The sequence below is a fragment of the Stegostoma tigrinum genome, unplaced genomic scaffold (genome assembly GCF_030684315.1).
Source record: "Stegostoma tigrinum isolate sSteTig4 unplaced genomic scaffold, sSteTig4.hap1 scaffold_200, whole genome shotgun sequence".
NCBI classification, from domain to species: domain Eukaryota; kingdom Metazoa; phylum Chordata; class Chondrichthyes; order Orectolobiformes; family Stegostomatidae; genus Stegostoma; species Stegostoma tigrinum.
The window spans coordinates 216446-239764 of NW_026728138.1; the positions used below are offsets into that span (position 1 = coordinate 216446).

Genomic DNA, 23319 nt, shown 5'->3' on the forward strand with positions numbered 1-23319 from the left:
CAGATAGACTTGCAACAGGGAGAGGGGCAGGAGAAAAGGGAGAGGGAGGGAGGGAGACATATTTGAGATTCTTAAGTATCTATCATGGTAGTGCCTGGGGATACAGAAAACATTTACGATTTAACCAATATTCCATAACAAAGATTGAGTTTATCTTGTTCCAGACACATTGCTGGCAGTGGGATCTTGCTCTGCCTCATGGGCCTGCAGCAATGCAACTGTCTCGATGATCTCCTCCTTTTAACCCTGCCTCATGGGTCTGGGATTGAAATTTCCCAAAGTTTTCACCAATTCAATCAGAGCCTGGCATTGATAAGGGATGGCTTGTGTGAAGGAGAGACATCAAACCCCACCTCTTGCTGTGTGATTTCTTTAACAATGTCCTTCCTTTCCAGTTCCAATAATTTTCCCCCTCTTGCTCTGTCCATTTATTTTGAAACTACAATGGGACAAGAAATCCTTTCCATGGACCCAGGTTTTCTCCACAGCGAGGAGGGGTGGGGCTCAGGCATTGGCCAGCGGCCTGTTCAACAGGCTGCAGACCGCAGGGCCCATGTGAGTTGTATTTGTTTATTAACTCAAGATTTGAATTCCTCTGTGGTAGCCTGGTTTTCTTTTCGGAGCCTCCAGGTAACTTTTAAAACCTTTTGAATCCTGGGGTTAAAGAAAGAAGCCTGGGTTTTGACACAAACATGTTAATTCTCCTCCCAGGGAGTGTCTGACAGACAGGACTCCCCAAACAGTAAATTAAAACCATAAATGTGAAACTCTCTTCAAAGACTCATTCTCACTTCAGAGTAACATGTGATGTGTGTAGGCCAGGATGAAAAAAATTGATAACCACATAACAAAAACATTATTTGGCCATTTTACTTCAATCCCCTGAGTATCTGCGAGGGCATCTCAGTCTTTCTCTCCCTGTCTCCTCTCCTGAACCCCCTCCAGCTTCCTCTCATTGTTTTTTTTCAAACAAACAGAAACAGTGAGGGAGTTAGAAATAATTTGCAATACAAAGTTTTTTTTAACAAAAAACACAGATGCAGACAAAAAGAGTGAGCCGGAGGGAGTGAGGGATAGAGGGACAAGATGTGTCTCTGTATCTGTGCTGGGAAACGGAGACAGGGTCTGGGGGAGGGGGCATGTTGTCGGGGAGAGAACTGGAGTCTCCAATATCTCTTCACTGCCCAGCTCCAATCACTTTGTTCTAGAAAGTGCCATCCACCAAATTACATCCTGGGATGGAGGGGGTGATTTTTGTCCCAAAGAAACGGATAGCCCCTTCCCTGAATGGAAATTGTGATTCAACACATTTTGGAGCAGGAAGGGGTGACCTGTGGAATCACACTGTGTATCAATGGCCTGCAGCATTACTGGCACAGAATGCTGGGAAACAGTGCCCCCGTTTAGAAAAACAGAATATCCTCAAATATCAAGGTCAAAAACGTTTTAAATGATAAAGATTACAATGCACAAGATTAAATCTGGGAGAGAGAGAAAAAAAAGATCAGAGATGAGGGGCCGGGGAGGGAAGTGAGAGAGGAACAAAGACAGAAAGATAAGAGATTTAGAAGGGAGAGAGAGTGACACACAAAGAGGTGGGAAAGAGAGAGTGAGAGAGAGATATCAGAGGTGGAGGGGAGAGAGACACAGAGAGAAAGAGAGAAGTATGTTGAACTTCACAAATAGCAAGATTGCTCCCTCTTTGTCAGCCTGGAGCCAGAATTGAGCCCTTAACCAGCAAGAGTGAGACACACAATCTGTCTGCAGTCATACTGCTGCTTGTGGGATCTTGCTGTGTGCCAAATTACCTGCAGTGTGGCCTACATTGCAACAAGATGCCCAGTGTCCAAATGCTGCTTACAGAGCCTTTGCTATTACATTTTCTTTGTCTCTCTGTCTCACTCTGTCCATCTCCTTCTCCACGCACCTTCCTCAGACTGGGGTCTTCCTCACTTTCTCTCTGACCATATTCTGGCTCTTTCTTTCTCTCTTACTTTATCTCTTCCCCCTTTCCCTCTCTCCATTGCCATTCCTCAGTTTAGGGCTTCCCCACTCCCACCACTCTCTCCAGACCGTCCCACCATTTTAGACAGTCAATGCCGCAGTGTGACAGGTCAGGGTTACTAAATGGCAGGGGTGACAACATTTCAGACACAGAGGTATAATTCAGAGACAGTGTTGGGGGGTTTGAGAGATGGAGTCAGAGAGGAAAAGCTTAGAAAGGCGGGGATGGGAGTGAGATCGGAGGGCAATGGGAGAGGGTGGTGGGGATGTATGGGAGGTGGGGAATAGATACAAGGGCTGGGGGTAGGGGGTCGCTAGTCATTGGAATCTTGCTGTGCAGTTGTTTATTCGTTCCAACTTGAGCCCCTTCTGGGTGTTGTGTATGGGGATGGGGAGAGGGGAGGGCTGGGGGAGATCAGGAATCCTAACCCTATGTGAAGTTTTGTGAGTCATATCTGTGTTTCAGATGGGGCCACGTGGCAGCAAGCAATAAATGGAAGGTACAGGCACCACTCGAATGAAGTATATTGGCGAGCTGAAGGCTATAGGAGAGGGAGGGGTGGGGTGAGCTGGATACTCCTGTCCATCCATCAAACTGTTTTCTTTCCTGCATTTCATCTTGGAATATCTGGGAAAGACTTCCCTGGACTTTTTGTCATTTTAATGGAGAGGTGGGTGGGTAGGGTGGGGGTGCCAGGATGTGGAAAGGGAGGAGTAGGATCCCACGACCTCCTAACGCCACCCCGTGTTCCAATCCCACCTCTTGGCCCCTCTCGGCCCGTCTGTGAAGTTTGGGGGTAAATGGAGGGAATTGTTCCCTTTGACTGGGACCTTATTCTGATCTCTGGGAGGGGTGAGAGTGAAGGATTGGGGGATCAGTGCAGGCTCTGGGACAGGGGACGGGCTCAGCATTAGAAAGGGGCAGAAACTGCAGGGTCTGATGTCCCACCCACCCTGCACTCCCTCTACGCCAGTGTTCAGGATGAGTTAAGCTCCTCCATCAACGTATGGCCATTTTCACATTTTGCTGTTTGTGGGATCCTGCACAGCGGGGAGTGTGGTGGTGGGGGTGGTGTGAAGATGGGAGTGTTGGAGGGAAAAGGAATACAGCTGAAGCTGGTGAGGTGGTGGTGAGAGGCTAACTCCCGTGTTCAGTCTGAGCCAGCTCCAAGTTGAAATGGGAGACTGTAATATTTGCTGGTGGGTTCAGTGGGGGAGAGGCCTGTTTTAACATTGCAGCCCGTGGCGGAGGGGCGGGCTCCAACAAGGTGTTGAGGGAGTCCCTCAGCAGTCCCACACACAGCTGCCAGTGGGATCTTACTGTGCACCACCGCAGCCTGCACGTCACCCTCGTGTGTGATGCAAGGCTTTCTACAGTGCCCTGGGCTGAGTCTGCTGACGCCCTGATAGTGAGTGTGGTGAGTGGGTGTGTCATCCCTAATTTCCTCACCAACCCCCAGCCCAGACCCACCCCACCTCCCGTCACCCCCTCAACCTCCAAAATGTGACACTGACGTTGCAAATATCCACAAGACACAGCGGGGAGATGGGAGCACATGGCAAACATGAGGCAGGAGAGGGCATTGCTATTGAAACATGGAGGAAATGGAGAGTGTGAGGGACATTGACTTTCTCCTGCTTGAGAATCGATCAACAGAGATGGATCAATGGATAGGGGCAGAGAAAAGGAGAGAGACAGAGGCGGGGAGGGAGAGAGACAGGTGACTGGACACTTTGGAAGGTTCATCATTAACATTTCATGTAGAAACAGCACCAATCCCAGGTGGATTGGGCATGGGGTTTGTGCCTGCTGAATGGGAGGGGACAGAGGGGAGCGTTGGTCATTTCTTTGTGTGTTTGTTACTGCTTCACTGGAGTATCAGAGAACAAGCTGGAGTGGGGTCATGGAGAGAGATAGAGAGGCATGTTCTGGGGAGTGACTCCCCACCACTGAGTTTCTGTCCAGCCTCTAAGAAAATAAACCCTGAGGGCAGTCAGAAAGCATCTGCCCCTTGATCCCAGTTGAAATCTCTTCCATTTCTCAAAACCCCAGGGAAAATGCTGATGAAATGGGGAAATGTTGGATGTCAGTCAGTGGCAGGATTGCCTTTGTTTCTGTTTATTTTTATTTCAATCTAATTTGATCAATTTCTGTCTGTCTGTTTTTTGCTCTCTCTTCCCCCATAACCATTCCCCCCAAAAAAGGCACCTCTGTCTCTGTCTCTCTCTCTGTGCTGGGGCAGGCGGGGAGATACCTGACACTGAAGCTTGCAGACAGAGTAAGGCACACAGATTCTGGGAGTGGGGATGGGGGATGTGTGAGGGGGTGTGAATCCCAGCCCTGGAGTAAATATCTCTCCTGCCCTTCCCCTCAAACAGAAACACTGGGACAGCCCTGAGGCAGTTTGAGACATCTTCCTGTTCCCTGTTCCCTGGGTTTAAAATCAGGAGCTGTGCTGGTGTTTGGGTGGGGAGGGCGGGGTGGGGTGAGGTGAGGAGAGTGTGAGGTTGTGGGTGTTCAGACAACCAGCAGTGGGATCTTGCTGTGCTGGGTGGGGAATGTCTCACATTGCTGAAGCAGCAAGTGGTGCGATTTTGCTGAGCTTTCGGTGTTTTTTAAAAATTTTAATCCATTTTCATTTCTCTCTGTCTTACCTCCACCCCCACGGTGATTTTATTCAGGAGCTGAAACTCGGGATGATGCAGAGTCAGAGAGAATCAAATCATTCTGCCGTGAGGAATCGTCAGACAGGAGCTGGGACCAGAGAGAGCGAGACCGAGAGAATTATAATCAACCATCCCGTGTCCTTGTCGTTCAATTCCACACTCACATGCTCACAGGGAAAATGAATTATGGGGCTCAGGCAGTCTCTGGAGTTTGGACCACAAGGGGGTGAGCCCTGGGCTGGGGCTTGGGGGAGACAAAGGGACAAAAATGGGGCTGCTGCACAGTCTGATCCCACAGATTTCACTGCGTTCCTCTCTGCCTCCATATTCCCAGCTTCTTGTCTCTCTCACAGCTTTCTATAAATCCCCATCTCCCCTCCATCCTTCAAATCTCCCCCTATCCACTGTACACAGGCTGTTAAAAGGAGAACAGAATCGGGATGAATTCACAGGTTGATGCTAGGGTAACAGAATGGGGATGGGTTCAGAGGGCAATGCTAGGGTAACAGAATGAAGATGGGTTCACAGGCCAAGGCAAGGAGAACAGAGTGGGAATGCATCACTAGATCATTGCTAAAGCAACAGTGTGGGGCTGTGTTCAAAGGCCATAGCTGGTCGAACAGAGGCGGGGTGTGAGGAGAACAGAGGATGCATTCACAGGCTGCTGCACAGGGACATACTAAGGAAGGGTTCTCTGGCCTATGCTAGCACAACAGAATGGGGATGGGCTCACCGGCCATTCCTAGGTATAATAGTGTGGGAATGAGTTAACAGGCCATTTTCTATGAGAACAGTTTCAGGATACGTTCACACATCGCTGTTAGGAGAACAGAGTGTGGGATGGGTTTATAGTCTATGGCTAGAGTAACATTGTTAGGATGGGTTCATAGGCCATTGCAAGGAGAACACAGTGGGAGTGGGTTAACAGATCATTGCGAGGGGAACAAGATTAAGATGGGCTCACAGGCCATTGCTAGAGGAACAGAATGGGGATGGGATCATAGACTATTGCTATAAAACTAAATTGGGATTGGGTTCCCAAGTCACTGCTAGGAGAACAGTGTGGAGATGGTTGAACAGTCTGGTGCTAAGGCAAAAGCGTGAGGATTGGTTCACAGGCTGGTGCAAGTGATACAGTATTGATGGTTTCACAGACTGTTTCTAGCAGAGCAGATTGGGAATGGGGTCACAGGCAGTTGTCAGTGCAGCAGAGTGGAGGTGGTTTCACAGGCCGTTGCTAGGGGAAGAGAGTAGGGATTGGCTGACAGGCTGTTACTAAGAGAACAGAGGCAGGATCAGTTCACACGTTGTTGCTACGAGAACATTTTGTGGATGTTCAACAGGTTGTTGCTTGGGGTACAGTGGAGATGTGGTCACAGTCTTTTGCAATGAAATTGGGGATGGGTATGAGCCTGTTGCAAGGGGATCAGAGTGGGGATGGATTCATAGGCCTTTCCAAGGGCAACCGTCTAAGGATCTGCTCACAGGCCTTGACTCGGGCAATACAGTGGCAACGGGCTCACAGATTGTTGCTGGGGGAACAGATTGGGAATGTTTCACATGCTGTAGCTACAAGAAAAGACTGGTCATGTGTTAATAAGTTGTTGCAAGAAGAAGGGAATGCAGACGTGTTCACAGGTCATTGGTAGAACAGTGGAGATGTGTTGACAGGCCATTGCTAGCTTAACAGAATGGTGATGGGCTTACAGGCTTTTGCTCTTGGAGAAGAGTGCGGATGGTACACCGGGAGAGAAAAAGTGTAGAACCGACACAGAGAGAGATCAACAGACAGACCGAGAGGGAAACAGAGGGATGCACAGATTGATTTGTTGTCACATGTACTGAAATACAGTAAAATGTTTTGTTTATGAGTGGTACAGATCAGATCGGATCCAGGCAGAGTCAGCATGGTTTACAAAAAGGAAGTCACGCTTGAGGAAAACGTTCAATTAAAAAAAACACGAGCCCAATCACTGTAACTCCTGGGAAACTCGGGTTGCAAATCACAGCACTCGGTCCCCACTGAAATCAACTGATTCACAACACCCCGATTTTGCATCTCTTTTTGCTTCTGGCCCTGTCTCACCTTCACCTCCCTCAGCCCAGCCAGATCCAATGTCAATTAGTGCTCAATGCCAATGCAGGCCAATGGCAAATCCAATGTTTACCTGGAAAGCGAGCAGGAGGAACATAAGACACAAGGTGTTACAACGTGATGGGGTTGTCGATGACAGGTTAGAGAGGCACAAGGATCTCATCTTTATGCTCCCATGTACTAGTTAGATGAATATGCTCAGTGCACATTACCCCTTCTACATTCATCAGTCTTGTGCTTGTGTTTAAGTTTTGAAAATGGCTTTGAACGTGAGACAAGTGGAGCTGTAACAATCCCGTGGTATTCAGCAGCAAGAAAATACCAATCAGGCTTTTCCAAAATGGGTATCTTCTGAGATCGTGAGCCACATGGAAGAATGAGAACTGTCTCACTGGGGGTCGCCATGTCTACTTTCAAAGTCTGCTCGAGGCGATCAGAAACTTTGCTGAATTTGTAAGTTTATCGAGAGTAGTGCTGGAATACAGGGAAATTGCAAAGTTTAGTCATTTGTTAAACAGAAGTTGCAAGAATATATCCAACTGTTACAGACAAGCCAATTTACTTTGGGTGCTTGGAAACTTGTAGACGCAACGGTGAAGGCAAAATGAAGAGTTACATGGCCAAAGATCAGTCAATTCATGGGAAGTTGCCATACATTTCTCCAGGAGACATGATGTTAGTTAACTTGCTGTTAATGACCTACGTTTTCTTTTCAACGTGTGAAATATGGGGTTGATCAGAGGAATACAGTTCATGTTTGTCCAAGACTTCCAGAAAGTATGTGATTCAATGTTATTGAGCTGACCCGTGAGTTTATGTATTTGGGGAAAATAACTACAATAACAATACATGTACAAAATTGGCTGAGAGAAAGGAAATACAACAGTGGCTTTGGATATTTTTTGGGATAGTTGAATGAATCTATTGAAATTCCCTCGGTGGCAATGTTGAGACCCTTGTGTTTTCCAAATATATATTAATGCTCTAAACATAGGACTACAGGGAACAGGATCAATATTTGTGCATACGTTAGGATTTGGAAACAGAGAAAAATGTGAGCAGAATGGTACAAAGAAGAACAACACAGCAAAGGAACAGGTACTTTGGGCCACCAAGACTGTGCTGATACATGATGCCTTTCGAAACTAAAAACCTTTTGTTTCTGTGCAATCCATATCACTTTATTCTCTGCCTATTCACCTATCTCTCATATCCACCTTTACCACCCCCTCGACTAGTGTATTCCAAGCACTTACAACCCACTGTCTAAACGCTTGCCTCTTACATCTCCTTTAAACATACACCCTTTTGGCTTAAACTTAGGTCCCATAGTAATTGACATTTTCACCTGAGAAAATACTTCACTCTCCATTCAATCAATGCCTCTCGTAATTTTCTGGAAACTTGTGTAAAGTTAGTGGGGTGTGTGGATCAGAGGTGGATGAATTTCAATGTGGAGAAGTGTCAGGTCACACATTTTAATGGGATGAATGTACATCAGCAATATAAAATAAAGGGTACATCTCTAAAGGGGTTGCAAGGATAGAATGACCTGGGTATATATGTGCATAAGTAATTGAACATAGAAGGACAGATTAGAAGAGAACTTAATAGAATCTACAATATTATATTATTTAATTATTTATTAATTACATGGTTTATTAATTTACTTATTTTTTCTCAACGGCAATGACCTGGGTTTTGTTTCTAGGTTTCATTCAGGCACATTAGGATTGCAGCACGAGCAAGTGGCCAATTTCTGGTTGGGTGGATGGAGAAGACTGATTCATTCATATGAAAACCTAGGATAGAAACTTATGGCCCTGAGGAGACGCTATCCTCAAATTGAGTGACTGCTGGCCACGCTGAGGGACATTGTACAGCAGGGAGAATAGTCAGTCATCATGAGCTATGAAGAGGGGATGTTGTGAACATCTGTACTGGACTGATGGATGGATTTTTGAAACTCCTTTTATCAGAGCTCAGAGTGGCTGGTACACACAGCAAAACTCAAATCAATTGAAATGATTATCTCTTCTGAATGGCTCGCTCTGGCTGATGGAGATTGATTTTACAAACTAACTCATAGAATTTCCACGGAGTAACCTCAGTTACATCACCCGATTCCAAGGGATTTCCTTAATTTTGAAACTATTCTCTGACATGGAACTTTTGAAATCTTTCCAGCTGCAGGTTCCAGCAGATTTTAATATTGTAATCAATAAGACTGTTTCAGGGCTAAATATTTTTTAATGAGTCATTAATAATTTAAGGATTTTATTGTTGTCCTGTGTTATTTGGGAGAGGTTCAATGTCTCTGCATCTGGAGTGACACCTTTGCTGTGGGATCTGAATCCATGTTCATCTATTGCTCTCTTTCACTGATGTTTGATGACTAGCATCGGAACGGTGGGCAGACGGCACACTCTGTGCTGTAAATCTGTATAACTCGGTCCATCTGTATGGCTTTATGACCCTTGCTTTCCTTGATCACCTCTCTGCCATTGTCAAACTTCCACTGCCTCCAATCATGCATGTATTTTAGATTCTGTTGCAGGCTATACATTTACTGTGTCTTCTCCCACTGCCCATCCCCTCACTATGTGCGACTGGCTTACCAGCATGATGTTCCCACATTATCTTTCACAGGAATTGTTTCTTAAGTGCAACAGTTCACCTGTTTTCCACTTCGGAGACAATATTAACAATCACATTCTGCAGCATTCCTCACCTCCACCTAAAGGTTGGGAGATTTTGGCAAACAGCATTTTCTTTTGTCTCTTCACAATAGATAACGCATTAGCCACAGCCAACCAGTTTGTGCTTACAGTGCTCAAATATTAATAGTGCCCAATTAATATTAATAACACCTCCTTCCACTCAACCAGACAGGGGCCAGCCCTTCTTTAGTTGAGGTCTCCAGTGATGCTTTGAAAAATCAGAGTCAATCTGTCTGCATGAAATTTAAACAAAGTTTGGTCATCATCTAACTGGTGCATTTTCCTTTGCAATGCCTTGACCAATCAGAGTCTATTATTCGCCCAGGTCAGTACAGTATAAAACATTTGCTCCCTTTCCATTGGTGCTTATTGTGAATGAACCGAAATGTGCAAGACAAAAAGCTTTGATGAAACTTGCCTTTTTTGCATACAGTTGGACATTATTGAACTGTTGTACATTGTTGTGGCTCGGCCTCTCTCACAATGCCACCACACAAGGCCTTATAGATGATTATGGAGGAACAATGTGTATTGTGGTTGATTAATTATTTCAATAAATAAAGAGAGGACAGAACTGTGAGCATCGGCCCCTTATAAAATGAGCTTTGTAAAGGGTAACATTGAGGAGCTAGGAAAGGGCAGGAGAGTTAAACAAATACTTTCCAACAATATTCACATTAGGGCATTCTTGCAACTTTAAAATACACAAAAATAGACAAGCAGCAAAAAGGGGAGGAAATAACCATAACAGGAGAAAACATACTGTGGTCAATGAAGTATTTCAAAAGATAAAAAGAGAAGAGAACTGTGAACATCGGCCCCTTAGAGAATGAGATTTGTCAGTGATAATGAGGAGCCAGGAAAGAGCAGGGGAGTTAAACAAATAATTTTAATCAATCTTCACAGTAGGGAACACTTACAACATTACAAAAAAATGAAGTAGTTCAGCAGCACAAAAGGGGAGGAAAGAACCATAATATTGATCAGAAGAGAAAAAGTATTTGGGAAAATAATAACCATTGACAAAGAAAATAGAGGTCGGCCGTTTGGTCATTCAAGCCTGCTCCAACATTTAACACGATCGTGGCTGATCATCCATCTGTTCCTGCTTTCTCTCCATACTTGGATTCCTTTCACCCCAAGGATTATATCCAAATCCTTCTTAAATACATTCAATGTTTTGGCTTCAGGTGCTTTCTGTGGCAGATAATTCCAGAGGTGAGGAAATTTCTTCTTATCTCAGTCCTAAATAGCTTGTCGATGACAGGTTAAAGAGACACTAGGATCCCATCTTTATGCTCCCATGTATGCCCATATCCTAAAAGTCATGGTTCTGGACACCCTGTTTATTGAGAACAGCCTTCCTCTGTTTATCCTGTGGAGCCCTGTCGGAATTCTTTTGTTTCTATGAAAGACCACTCTTCTGAACTCGAGTGAATATAGTCCTAACTGATCCAGTCTTTCTTCACATGTCAGTCCTGTCATCCCAGGAATCATTCTGGTCAACCTTCATTGTACTCCATTCACAGCCAAAGCATTCTTCCACAAGAATAATGAGACCAAAATTGCACACAAGAATCCAGCTATGGGCTCACTGAGACCTGTGGAATCACAGAAGGACGTTCCTGCTCCTGTATCTGAATCCTCTTGTTAAGAAGGCCAAAAGAAACTAACTTGTGCTTGGGACATTTGAAAACAAAGTGTAAGTTTTGTGTTAAATACAAAGCTAATTTATTTGCCTTTTACTCAGAAAATAAAAACCTATATTTTCAGGAAAGTCAATTTAACATCAGTAGAAACAGACAACAATGAAATGTGTTCATTACTGAACATAATTAATAGCAAAATGCAACCACTGTGGTTATTTGTGAATTCACTCATGTTTTTGGGGGGGGGGGGGGGGGGGGTTGTCGGGTGTTTGAGTGAATCCCTTCCCACATTCAATGCAGGCGAACGACCTCCCTCCAGTCTGACATCACTGGCATACAATGAGGTGAAATGATCACCTGAACCCAGTTTGAAAGTGAAAGCACTGGAACGGTCTCTCACCTGTGTCAACACATTGATGGATCATCAATTGTTGAGGACTTTTAAAGCATTTTCTGCAATCTGAACATTCAAAGTTATTTCAATAATGTGAGCAAGTTAATGGAGGCTAATTGTTCAGAATCTTTATACCATTTCCCACATTCTCTGGTCAGAATTAACTTGCTCGTGTTTCAGCAGGTACAATGATCTGACGAATCTCTTCCTGCACATGAAGCAAGTGAACGGTATCTCCCCTGTGTGGATGCATTGGTGTACAGCGAGGTTACATATTCATCTGTACCCAGTCCCATCATGAGAGTATCTTATTGGGCTCTCAACAGTGTGAACATGTTGATGGGACATCAGTTCTCCAGAACATTTACAGCATTTCCTGCAGTCTGAACATTGAAAAAGGTCTCTCATTAGAATGAACTTTCTGGTGTTTCACCAGGTCAGATGAGTGAATGAAACACTTCCTACATATGGAATAGACGAACGGTCTCTCCCCAGTGTGAATGTGCTGGTGTATTGGGAGTTTAGATGATCGCTTGAGCCGAGTCGCACAGTGAGAGCACCTGAATGGTTTCTCACTAATGTGAGATATTAGTTCTCTCGAACTTTTCTCGCAATTCCTAGAGTGTGGATATTTTAAAGGTCTCTCCCCAGTGTGAACGTGCCGGTGAGTCAGCAGATGGGATGAGTGAGTGAATCCTTTCGCACACTCAGAGGAGATGAACTGCCTCTCTCTTATATGAACTTGCTGGTGTGTCAGCAGACTGGATGATCAAATGAATCCCTTTCCACAGTCAGGGCTGGTGAACGGTCTCTCTCCAGTGTGACCACACTGATGACTTTCCAGGGAAGATGGATATTTGAATTCCTTCTCACAGTCCTCACATTTCCATGGTTTCTCAGTGCGAACACTGGTTTTGGCTTCCATGATCAAAGCCTGATGATATTCAAGACATGATGAATTCAACATTTCGTTAGAATCTGCAGCGAGATTTGAGTTCACTGACTGCAAATGCTCCAACTTCCTGTAAAATGAATGACAGACAGTAAGAACGAAATGTGGCCCAGAGAGAAAAAGGCAGAACTTTAAAACTGGACTGAATACATCTGATCATTTGTGCGATAGACAGTGGACAATGCGACCATGAAAGCTCTTGGATTGTTATAACAATAGGACTGGTTCAGTATTAAGCTTCAGTGAAAGGAACTGGCTGCCAAATCTGGGGCTGCATAAAGGTGTTCTTTGTGGGAAAACTGAGAATTACGGAGAGCATTAATGGAGATGGGCTTCATATGGGCAGCACGGTGGATCGGTCGTTAGCACTGCAGCCTCACAGCACCAGGGACCTGGGTTCGATTCCAGCCTTGGGCGACTGTCTGTGGAGTTTGCACATTCTCCCTCTGTCTGTGTCGGTTTTCTCCCACAGTCAAAAGATGTGCAGGCTCGGTGGATTGGCCATGCTAAACTGCCCATAGTGTTCAGGGGTGTGTGGGTTATTGGGGGATGGGTCTGGGTCTGGGTGGGATGCTTCAAGGGGCGGTGTGGACTTGTTGGACCGAAGGACCTGTTTCCACACTGTAGGTAATCTAATTCATCTGCCAGTAATTCTAACAACCTCCCAAACTCACCAGACAGAAACACAAGATCAGGTGGTGCATGGGAAAACCATCACTTCCAGGACTCTGAGCAGCAGATTCAGACTGGAAAAGATTATTGACTTGCTCAATATGTCAGAATGCATTTTATTAAAAATTAAACCTGCTGAAAAAATAGGGACTCTGACAGTCAGAGTTTATTTTAGCCTCTAGTTCAGTTAGAATGTAATACTTTGCCAATGATTTTCTGTATCATATAACCTACTCTGCAAATAACATCTTTCTTCAGGCTATCTTCAAGGTTTTGCAAGAAGAAAATAAATGATGAATCATTTGTACCTTACACATTTTAATTACTGTCCTCACTGCTTATGACGGGGACTGTACCACATAGTGAATAGAAAATACAGATTGGGCTATTATTCTGCAGAAAAAAAATCCATTCCGTTTGCAAGCTGCGCCATGACTTTCATTTTAGCTTCCCAACCCAGACAAAATCCTCTGTTAAGAACAAAGAACAACATAGCACAGGAACCAGCCCTTCAGCACTCCAAGCCTATGCCTGCACATTCTAACGCTCCATGCTAAAAATGCCTTGATTCACAGGATCCACATTCCTCTCTTCCCTTCCTGTTCATGTATTCAGCCAGGTGCTTCTTGACTGCTGCTGCTGCGTCTGCTTCCATTGCCTCCTGTGGCAACACATTTCAGGAACTCAGCAACTTTTGTGTGAAAAGCTTGCCTTGCTTATCTCTTTCACACATTCCCCCTGCAGCTTGAACTTGTGTCCTCTAGTAATTTATCCCTCTGCCCTGGGGGAAAAAAGTCTCATACATTCCGCTCTATCCATGCCATTCACAATCTTATAAACTTCTCTCAGGCCACCCTCTCAACCTGCTGCGTCCCAGTGTAAACAAACCAAGTCTTTCCAACCTTTCTTCAATGCTAAACTCCCCCATAACCATGCAACATCCTGGGAAACCTATTCTATACCCTCTCCAAAGCATCCAAATCCACATGTGGTGTCCAGAACTGAATGCAATATTCTAAGTGTGGCCTGACTAGAGTTCTACAAAGCAGCAGCATAACTTGCCTGTCCATATCGCCATTGCACCTTCCAATGAAGGCAGTCATCCCAAAGGCCTTTTATACTAAATTATCTACCTGCACCATCACTTTCAGTAGCCTGTGGACCTGCACACCCAGATCCTTCTGCATATCAATGTTCCTAAGAGTTCTGCCATTTACTCTATAATTTAAACCTGTACCTGACTTTCCAAATTACATCCCCTCATATCTGTCCAGATTAAACTACATGTCATCTTTCTGCCCATAACTCCAATTTATCTATACTCTGCTGTATCATCTGACAATCCTTCTCACTATCTGCAACTCTACCAACCTTTGTATTGTCCGCAAACTTATTGATTCGACCAGCCACGTGTTCTTCCAAGTTATTTATATAGACCAGAAACAGCAGAGGTCCCAGCACTGATTCCTGTGGAACACCACTAATCAAAACCCTCCATTCTGAAAAGTATCTTTCCACTGCTACACCCTGTCTTCGATGTAGCTATCTCTCCAGCTCATGTGACATCATCCTTTGTACCAGTTTGCCCTGATAGACTAGTGCGCCATTCTAATGAAGCTTGCACGACTTGAACGCACAGCAGCTTTCTTTCAATTTGACACTTTCCAATCTTCCAGATTGAATGTGGAATTCTGCAGTCCCTGAACCATCAAACAGTTATAAGGATCTGGAAAACTTGACCTGGAAATATGCTGGTACTGATGTCATGTTCAGATTGTTACTGCTCGTCGTCAATTCCCCACTCAGTGGAAATAGTTTCTCTGTAACTCCCCTGACAGTCACTAATCATATTCCCAAGACTTTGATCAAAAATATTTCTTATTAATCAATTTCCAGGGATACCTCTCTCAGAATGAAGTGATGTGTTTTAGCAGAAGGGATAGGAAGAGGCAATAACACAACACTAAAGAGTGTGCAGAGTCTGAGGGATTCACATGCACAGATATTTGAAAGTAATAAATAGATTAATTCGTCAAAGCAAATTTGATGTTGATTGATTTCAAAAAAATACTGAATCAGCATTTGAGAGAAAAATGCAAAGGTGCAGGGATAAAACAAGGGAATAGGACTGACTGGATTGCTCCAGACATTTGGCATGGGCTAAATGGTTTGCACTTTTTGATTTTTTTTAATATGGGCCTTCTTGTATTCTAAACCTACAGATTCAGTTATCAATCAGGTGAATCTGTGCTCCATCCACTCCATAGTTGTTAGACCGTTCCTGACAGCAAGTCCGAGAACTAAAAACAGCTAATCAACTGTAATCTAACCACAGATAGTGTATCTCATTTTCTGATATCTCAAATCTTTTCCCACAGGCACACACACACACACACATTCATACCTGAACGCTACCACATTCAGATGCTGATAGCATTCAGATACTCATCAATCGAGTTACTCTTTCACTCTTTCTGAGGTTCAAGTCGGCCAAATTCCTCTGCTGACATTGATCTGTAAGAGTGTAAAATCCATCACGATCAATCCAGGACAGAGATTCAGAACAGAAAAAGAAAAGCATTTCTCTTGGTTTGAAGTTGCTGTTCGTAAATCCTGCTCGCCTTCCCCTCGCCCCGTTCCGTTCCCAACAAGTGAAGGACATGCGCGCGCTCCGCTTCCAGTTGGCCCCGGATAAAGATGGCGGGCTCACACGGCTCAGAAAACATTCGCGGCGCCCAGCCCTGCCTCGGCTAACAAAGGAATTCAGCAATTCCAATCTATTCGTGACAAAACCGGGGTCGGTATTTTTCAATTCAGTGACGGTAGCTACTGTCAGATTTTATAAAGCCTCTCCGCCCACTTCGTGGAATACTCACTCGATTTCTAATTTTCACCTTTCAAATCCTCATCGCGCCTGTTCCTCATCCGATTCCTCCGGCTCTCCTTTGCCTCCGGTACTGCGCATGTTTGAAACGCTTCAGATTGCGCGCGCACCAGTGGGCGTATACATTCAGAGATAATGGGGACTGCAGATGCTGGTGAATCCGAGATAACTCGTGTGGGTCTGAAATATTAGCTCTTGTGCTCCTCAGATGCTTCTTGGCCTGCTGTGTTCATCCAGCTCCACACTTTGTCATCTGGGCAAATGCATTCCCACCCAGAATGCTGGGAAAAACACGCTGCCATTGAGCAGCAATATTGATACAACGAAGATATGAAGGAATATGCCAGGACGAAAGATACAGGAATTCATTGATACAAGTGCATGGTCCCTGTCTGTCCTGGTTCTAATAAACAGCAGAACAAAGAGATATGAACACACACTCAACGGATAAAGTGAACAAAATATACACCTTTCCTGTGTAGAATATTTGAATTTCGCCGCAAGAAGAATTCATTTATTGGTGATAAAATCATTTCAAATTTCAAAGCTGAACGATGTCAGGTAGGAAAACTAAATAAATCCGTTCTCACACTGAAGTGTGAAGAGTCTTCCTGTGCGGTGACTGTGCTGATACGTCAGTAGTTTAAGATGTTCAGGCAAGCGTGAAATGTTACACACGAGCTTCAGAAGAGACTGAGATGTCAATCACTTCCTGTAATGAGTTTCATTGTCTCAGCACTCTTTGAATAAACAAAAGCAGACTCAATCAACTCGAAATATTCAGCAACAGTTGAAAGAGAAATGCACTTTATATTACATGACTTCTCTGCATCAGTCCACAGAAAGGGAAAATTAACTCTTTTTCTCAAGCCAGGGACTTATCATCAAGACTGAATATTTCCAATATCTTCTTGTTTTATACTCAGTCAAAGAACTGATTTCTGAATTGTACAATCAATTCATTTGTGACTCGTATCTTTTTTTTGTGTCCACACATTAGTGGAAACATCTTCCGTGTTTAATCTGTCCGTCAGGCTTAGCACAGGAGTTAGATGACAGCTCCAAGAACAAATCAAATCAGCACGGCTATCCTTTGTTTTAAGATGTTACTTTTCTTTTCTCTGCAAAGAGAAAGAGCGTCCAGAAATGATGCTTGCCTTGTGGGGAGAGAAGATTTCGGAGACACAGTAAAGGAATACAAGTCCAAAGAACTGGACACTATCGTGGCTTGGGCGAACAAGTGACAGGTATCATTTGCTACATATAAATGGCAAGCAATGACATTCTCAAATAAGACAAAATATAATCACATTTCTTTGACATTCAATGGCATTACCGTCACTAAATGCCCCACTGTTAACATGCAGGTGGATCCCATTTACCAGAAACTCAACTAGACTTACCAGTTATACACAGTGAATACAAGTGTGAGTCAAAACCGATGAAATACTGCTGTGAGTAACTCACCTGCTGACTTCCCAAAGCCTGTCCATCTTCCATAAAAGTGAAATGGAATAACTTCCCACTGGATGGGTGTAACTGCGTTAAGACTGAAGAAGCTTGAGACCATCCAAGACAATGCAAACCACATCACTGGCACTACACCCATAAACATCCACCCCCTCCACCACCAACCTTCAGTTACACCAATGGGTTTTGGGTCAGCTGATACACAGGAAAACCAATGACCACCATTCCCCCTGCTGATCGCTCAGTATCCTGACTTGGAAATGTATCGCAATTCTTTCACAGTTGCTGTGTCAAAATTCTGGAATTCCCTCCCAAACAACATAGTGGGGCGAATTATAAAACTAAGACTGCTGCAGTTCAAGAAGCCAGCTCACCACCACTCCCTCAAGGACAATGAGGGATGGGCAATAAATGCTGGCTAGCTACCAACATTCACATCCCACAAACAAATTAACAAAAAAACATTGGTGGGCTGCTATCTAAGATGAAGGAGGTAGTTTTTTTATATGAATGCTAAATATATTGATGGTCAACAAGAGAGTCAAAAGGTTATTATGATAAATAGCTTGTGGAGTTGAAGCTACACTCAGTTCAGACATGATTTTATTTAATGACCAAGCAGGCGAGAGTGGCTAAATGGCACATATCTGCTCCTAGTGCTGACATGTACATGTATAGTCATATTGAAGCTATTCACAGACATTCGGGTGTAAGCTCAAAAGATCAAAATTTAAGTAAAAGCTGAGACATTTGACTGAATGAAATGAGACGTCTGTTATCTGCTTGGGATGCTTTTCCTAAATGGGTCCCTGTTAAGCAAGTGTGGTGTCAGGAAGAGACCGTGAAAACAAGAGCTGGAGATCAATTTATTTTGAAAGGGAGAGAAAAAAGGAATGCACTTCCCGGCATTCTCCAGGTGATGGTGTTTCTCCTCATCTCAGTCCTAAAATATTTACCCCATATCCTTAAACTGTAGCCCCTTGTTCTGTAATTCCCCACCATTGGAACATCCTTCCTGCATCTAACTTGTCCAGTCCTGTTTGGAATTTGGAGATTTCAATGTGATCCCCTCATTCTTCTATACTCCGTTGAATACAATTTTAACTGACTCAATCTCTCTTCATACGTTATTCCTACCATCCCAGGAGTCAAGTTGGTAAACACGTGCTGAACGCCGTCGAAAGGAAGAACACTTTTTTTCAGATAGGCATGCCAAAACTGTACACAATATAACAGGTGTGGACTTACTTAGGCCCTGTGTAACTGCAGCAAAGCATTCTTGTTCCTTTATTTGGATCCTCACTCTGTGAAGGCCAACAGATAATTTGTTTCCTTACTGCCTGCTGCACTTGTGCACTTACTGTCAGCAACTGGTGCGCAAGGATCCTCTGGTCTCATTGACACTCCCATGTGCCATTCAAACGATAATCTGCCTTGTTTTTTTTATTGCTACAAGATGGATAAGCTTACATTTATCCAAATATAACGTAACCAATATTAATTTTCACTTACAAAGCTTCTCCAAATCACACTGCAACATGCATGCACCCAGCTTTGTGCCATCTAAAAAGTTTGAAAAATTATATTTAGTTTCCTCATCTAAATCAGCAACGCACATTGTGAACAGCTGGGGTTCAAGAACAGATCCCTGTTATACCCCACGAGTTACTGTCTGACATTGTGAACAGCTGGGGTTCAAGAACAGGCCCCTGTTATACCCCACTAGTTACTGTCTGACATTGTGAACAGCTGGGGTTCAAGAACAGACCCCTGTTATACCCCACTAGTTACTGTCTGACATTGTGAACAGCTGGGGTTCAAGAACAGACCCCTGTTATACCCCACTAGTTACTGTCTGACATTGTGAACAGCTGGGGTTCAAGAACAGACCCCTGTTATACCCCACTAGTTACTGTCTGACATTGTGAACAGCTGGGGTTCAAGAACAGACCCCTGTTATACCCCACGAGTTACTGTCTGACATTGTGAACAGCTGGGGTTCAAGAACAGACCCCTGTTATACCCCACTAGTTACTGTCTGACATTGTGAACAGCTGGGGTTCAAGAACAGACCCCTGTTATACCCCACTAGTTACTGTCTGCCATTGGGCAAAAGACACATTTACTTTGAATCCACGTTGACTACGTGCTGACCAGTTTCATAACCAACTCATTACACTCACCCCAATCCCCTGCATTTCAACCGTACACATTAATCTCTAATCGCTTCTTCAAAGGTCTTCATAAAACCTAAGAAACACATCTACTGGGTCACCATGATCAACTCCACTTGTGACATCCTGAAAGGCAGTCATCAGATTTGTCAAGAATGATTTGCCTTTTGCAAATCTATGGAGACTGTTTGCTTCTGTTATTGTATTCTGCGTACTGTGCTCCAAAATTCTTGGCAATGGAATCGTGCATCTTCCATAAGATTTATCTCAAACTCACTGGTCCATAATTAAAGGGTTTTTCTCTTCCCTTTTAAATCTTATGATTACAGTAACTACCCTGTCGTCTGGAGGGACTGTCAAAGTGTCAAAGAAATTGTGGAAGAGAGCCAGCAATGCATCCATTATTTTGAAGACCCCTTCTTTCAGTCAACTGGGAATGTATGAGCTTTTGATCCCATCAATTTGTCTAAAATCATTTCTTGTGCCATTATAAATTCCCCCGTTTCTGACTGGAATAGACCTATATTAGTTACAACCAATCCTTTCCCCTTTATATACACACAGAATGTTTCCAGTCAGTTGTTACATGCCTGCAAGTTTACTCTCATACTCAACTTCCCCTTTTTATTTAATCTCTTGGTCTTCCTTTGCTAACTTCTAGCCCGGTCCCAATTCTGAGATCTATTTGTTTGCTTGCCAATCTGAATGCCTTTTTTTGCATCTAACATTGACTTTAACTTGCCACTTACGCCATGGTTTGGCTGTTCTTTTTCCTTGTCCTCTTGCAGCATACAGGAATGACATTTTTTTGTCGTTCACTGATTCACTCTTTGAATGTTTGCCATTGTTGTATCACTATCATGTGAGAAACATTTCTCAATCCATTATACCCAACCTCATGAAGAATTCTGTTATTTTATGGTCATTCATCCCCAAATGGTCTTTCACAATGACATTGTCGATTATTCATTTCTCATTCCTTAAATACCCCAATCTAAATGTACTTTTCACTCGTTGGTTCCACAAACTATTCATCAAGAAAACCATCCTGTACACACTATACTAATTGCCCATCCATGGTATTGTGGCTATTTTTATTCACCATATCTGTGTGAAGAGTAACATCTCTCACAACGATAGATATTGTTTTACCACATGCATCTCTGATTTCCTGCTTAAAGCCATCTCAACATCATCACTACAGTTTGGTGCTCCATATAACACTCTTACTTCCTTGTTTCTCAATTATCCACACGTAGATTCTATCATGCATGAGTTAGTATCTTTCATCAATAATATGTGCATGTCCACTTTAAACAGTAATACAATTGCATCACCGTTCAGGAACTGGATTGCAATTACTCTGAACGAATTACACAACTTTGGAGACATCAACAAGGCATACTACCAAAAAAAAATTGAAGCCAGAGGGATCCAATACATCCCGATTCTATGGACACCCCAAGGTACACAAACCAGGGGTCCCTCTCAGACCCATTGTCCCACTATCAGGCACACCAACATATAGACTTGCCAATGAACTACAACAAATTGAAATACTTTGTGGGCAATGCTACCCACTCACATTCACTCATCCCAGGAATTCCTCAATATCATTAAGGACAGCAGGAGAGAAGATGATAAAGTAGGCAGGCACCCCAGAGACCGACAACCTCAATAAAGAAGCCAACATGAAACTACTAGATCTGTGCCTCACAACACACTTCACCGTCAATGACAACATATGCAAAAAAAACAATCAGGACTGATTGCAGAAGCAGTAATGCAAAGGTTAAAATGGACAGCACTCCCCATTGGTTCGAACTAATTGGCTGATTCCAGCTCGTTGCCAAAACATCAAAACAAGCCTAAGGTTTCCTATCACACAGTTAATTGATACACGTTTCCGTTTTAGAACTGGCTGTGCATCATCAGCTACATGCAGACACATTTTTTTCTCTCTCTGGATATATCCCTAAGCTAAGAAAAGCACTTTACCTCTTAATGAGGCCATGCACACTTGACCCATCCATTATTTTACAACAAATTCCAGATGCCTGCCTTCAAATTCACGATTTGAGTTGGTGAGCTTTCAGCTGTGATGAGTGGAAAAAAAAATCCACACTCTCTCCACTGTGGCTGCATTGGTGTTTTGACATTTTAGACGAATCTTCACAGACTCTTCCACACAGAGAGAAAACGTGTGCTTCTCCCCAGTATGAATGGTGTTTCTTCCTTCAGTGTTCAAAATCTTTTAACAATTTGGTTATGATAAAGACAGAGACTGTCAGATCTGGATATGGTTTCATCTGCATCTTAAATTGCAAACCAACCTTTCAAACAGAAAAGAAAAAGACAGGAGAAAACAGAAGAACACACACGGGTTGCGAAATTGAGAGAAATTAATCTGGCCATTTGTGAAACCAAGACTTGGGGAAAAAATTAAAATTTAAACTGTATGAGTACCATAAAAATCAGTCAGTATTTACAGAAAACTACAGAGGTGGGAGATTCGGAAGTCAACGAGCTTTCTCCCCAAAAATTTGATCCCTTTACTCCTCAGAACTAAGAACAAATGGAGAAACAAAATGCTGTAAATACTCAGTAGTTCTGGCAGCATCTGAAATTGTCCTTTTCCATCGATTAATAACCTCGAGCTTCAGTCTCAAGTTCTGTAGTTGCCTCCTTAAACATCTCCAACTCTCCCTCCTTTTCAAAATTGCCCTTCAAAAGCTGATACATGGAACAAAGTTCTTGATCATCAGCTTTATGTCTCTTGGTGGCAAATCCTGCGATATCATATGTCTGTGAAATTCCAGCGAGCATTTCGTTGTACTGAGATTGCTACATAAATGTCAATTTTGTTGGGTAACTTATACACCTATCAGTGTTCGTTCATCATTACGGTGTGAGAATTCTCAAAAGAATGTATATGGATGCTCATCGTTCACGTGGCCTGCTCTTACCTGCTCAACAGACTCCTGGTGATTGACCATATTCCCTGGTCTCTTGCTCCTTAAACTTGTCCACATTCAAGAATGGAATTTTATTTAAAAAATGAACTGGTGGAGCAAAATGGAGTTAGCAGTTCTTTTATTTTTAAAGATTTGTTACAATAACTGCAGAAGAAACATTGATAAAACATCACCCGTTTAAAATTCTATTACTCACAGTGACCACCTACAGGTACATTAGAAGGATGCAGGGAGAAAAGAGTTTAGAAACGCTTACCAACACAGCTCCAGTAAAAGAGCCATGAGAGGAGGAGGAAGAGGAGCAGGGAAGATGCCAACTCTTATATCACTCAAAACCTGTTCCTGGACCCACTTCAACCCCGCCCAGCTGACAGAGCCATTTATCAGCTGGCAACTTCCTGAAGCTTGACCCAGTCCTGTTCAGGAGTGGGTCAGACCAAGATGAGCCTCTGTAACCAGTTAGGTGGGACGGAGGAGTGGGGGGGAATCGGTGTTGGATGATCTCCTGCCCTGTTTCTTATCCCAAATTGACCGTCCCTCACCATCCCGATGGCCCTGTAAACACAGACTGTAGATACCTGATGGGCCTTGGTGTGCAGACTCAGTCTGGGCATTTCTGGTACAGAACAACAACAATTGTTCTGTACTCATTCTCTGGATTGT

General features: G+C 43.5%; 1 long non-coding RNA gene across 1 annotated transcript; it reads right to left on the reverse strand.

Annotated features, from left to right (window-relative positions):
• Positions 1-10356: 10356 nt before the first annotated feature.
• Positions 10357-16133, reverse strand: LOC132207897 (uncharacterized). The gene is made up of 2 exons (XR_009443977.1): positions 16030-16133; positions 10357-12551 (listed from the first exon to the last, which is right to left on the reverse strand). It is a non-coding gene; the product is annotated as an uncharacterized LOC132207897 (long non-coding RNA).
• Between the last annotated feature and the right edge of the window lie 7186 nt (positions 16134-23319).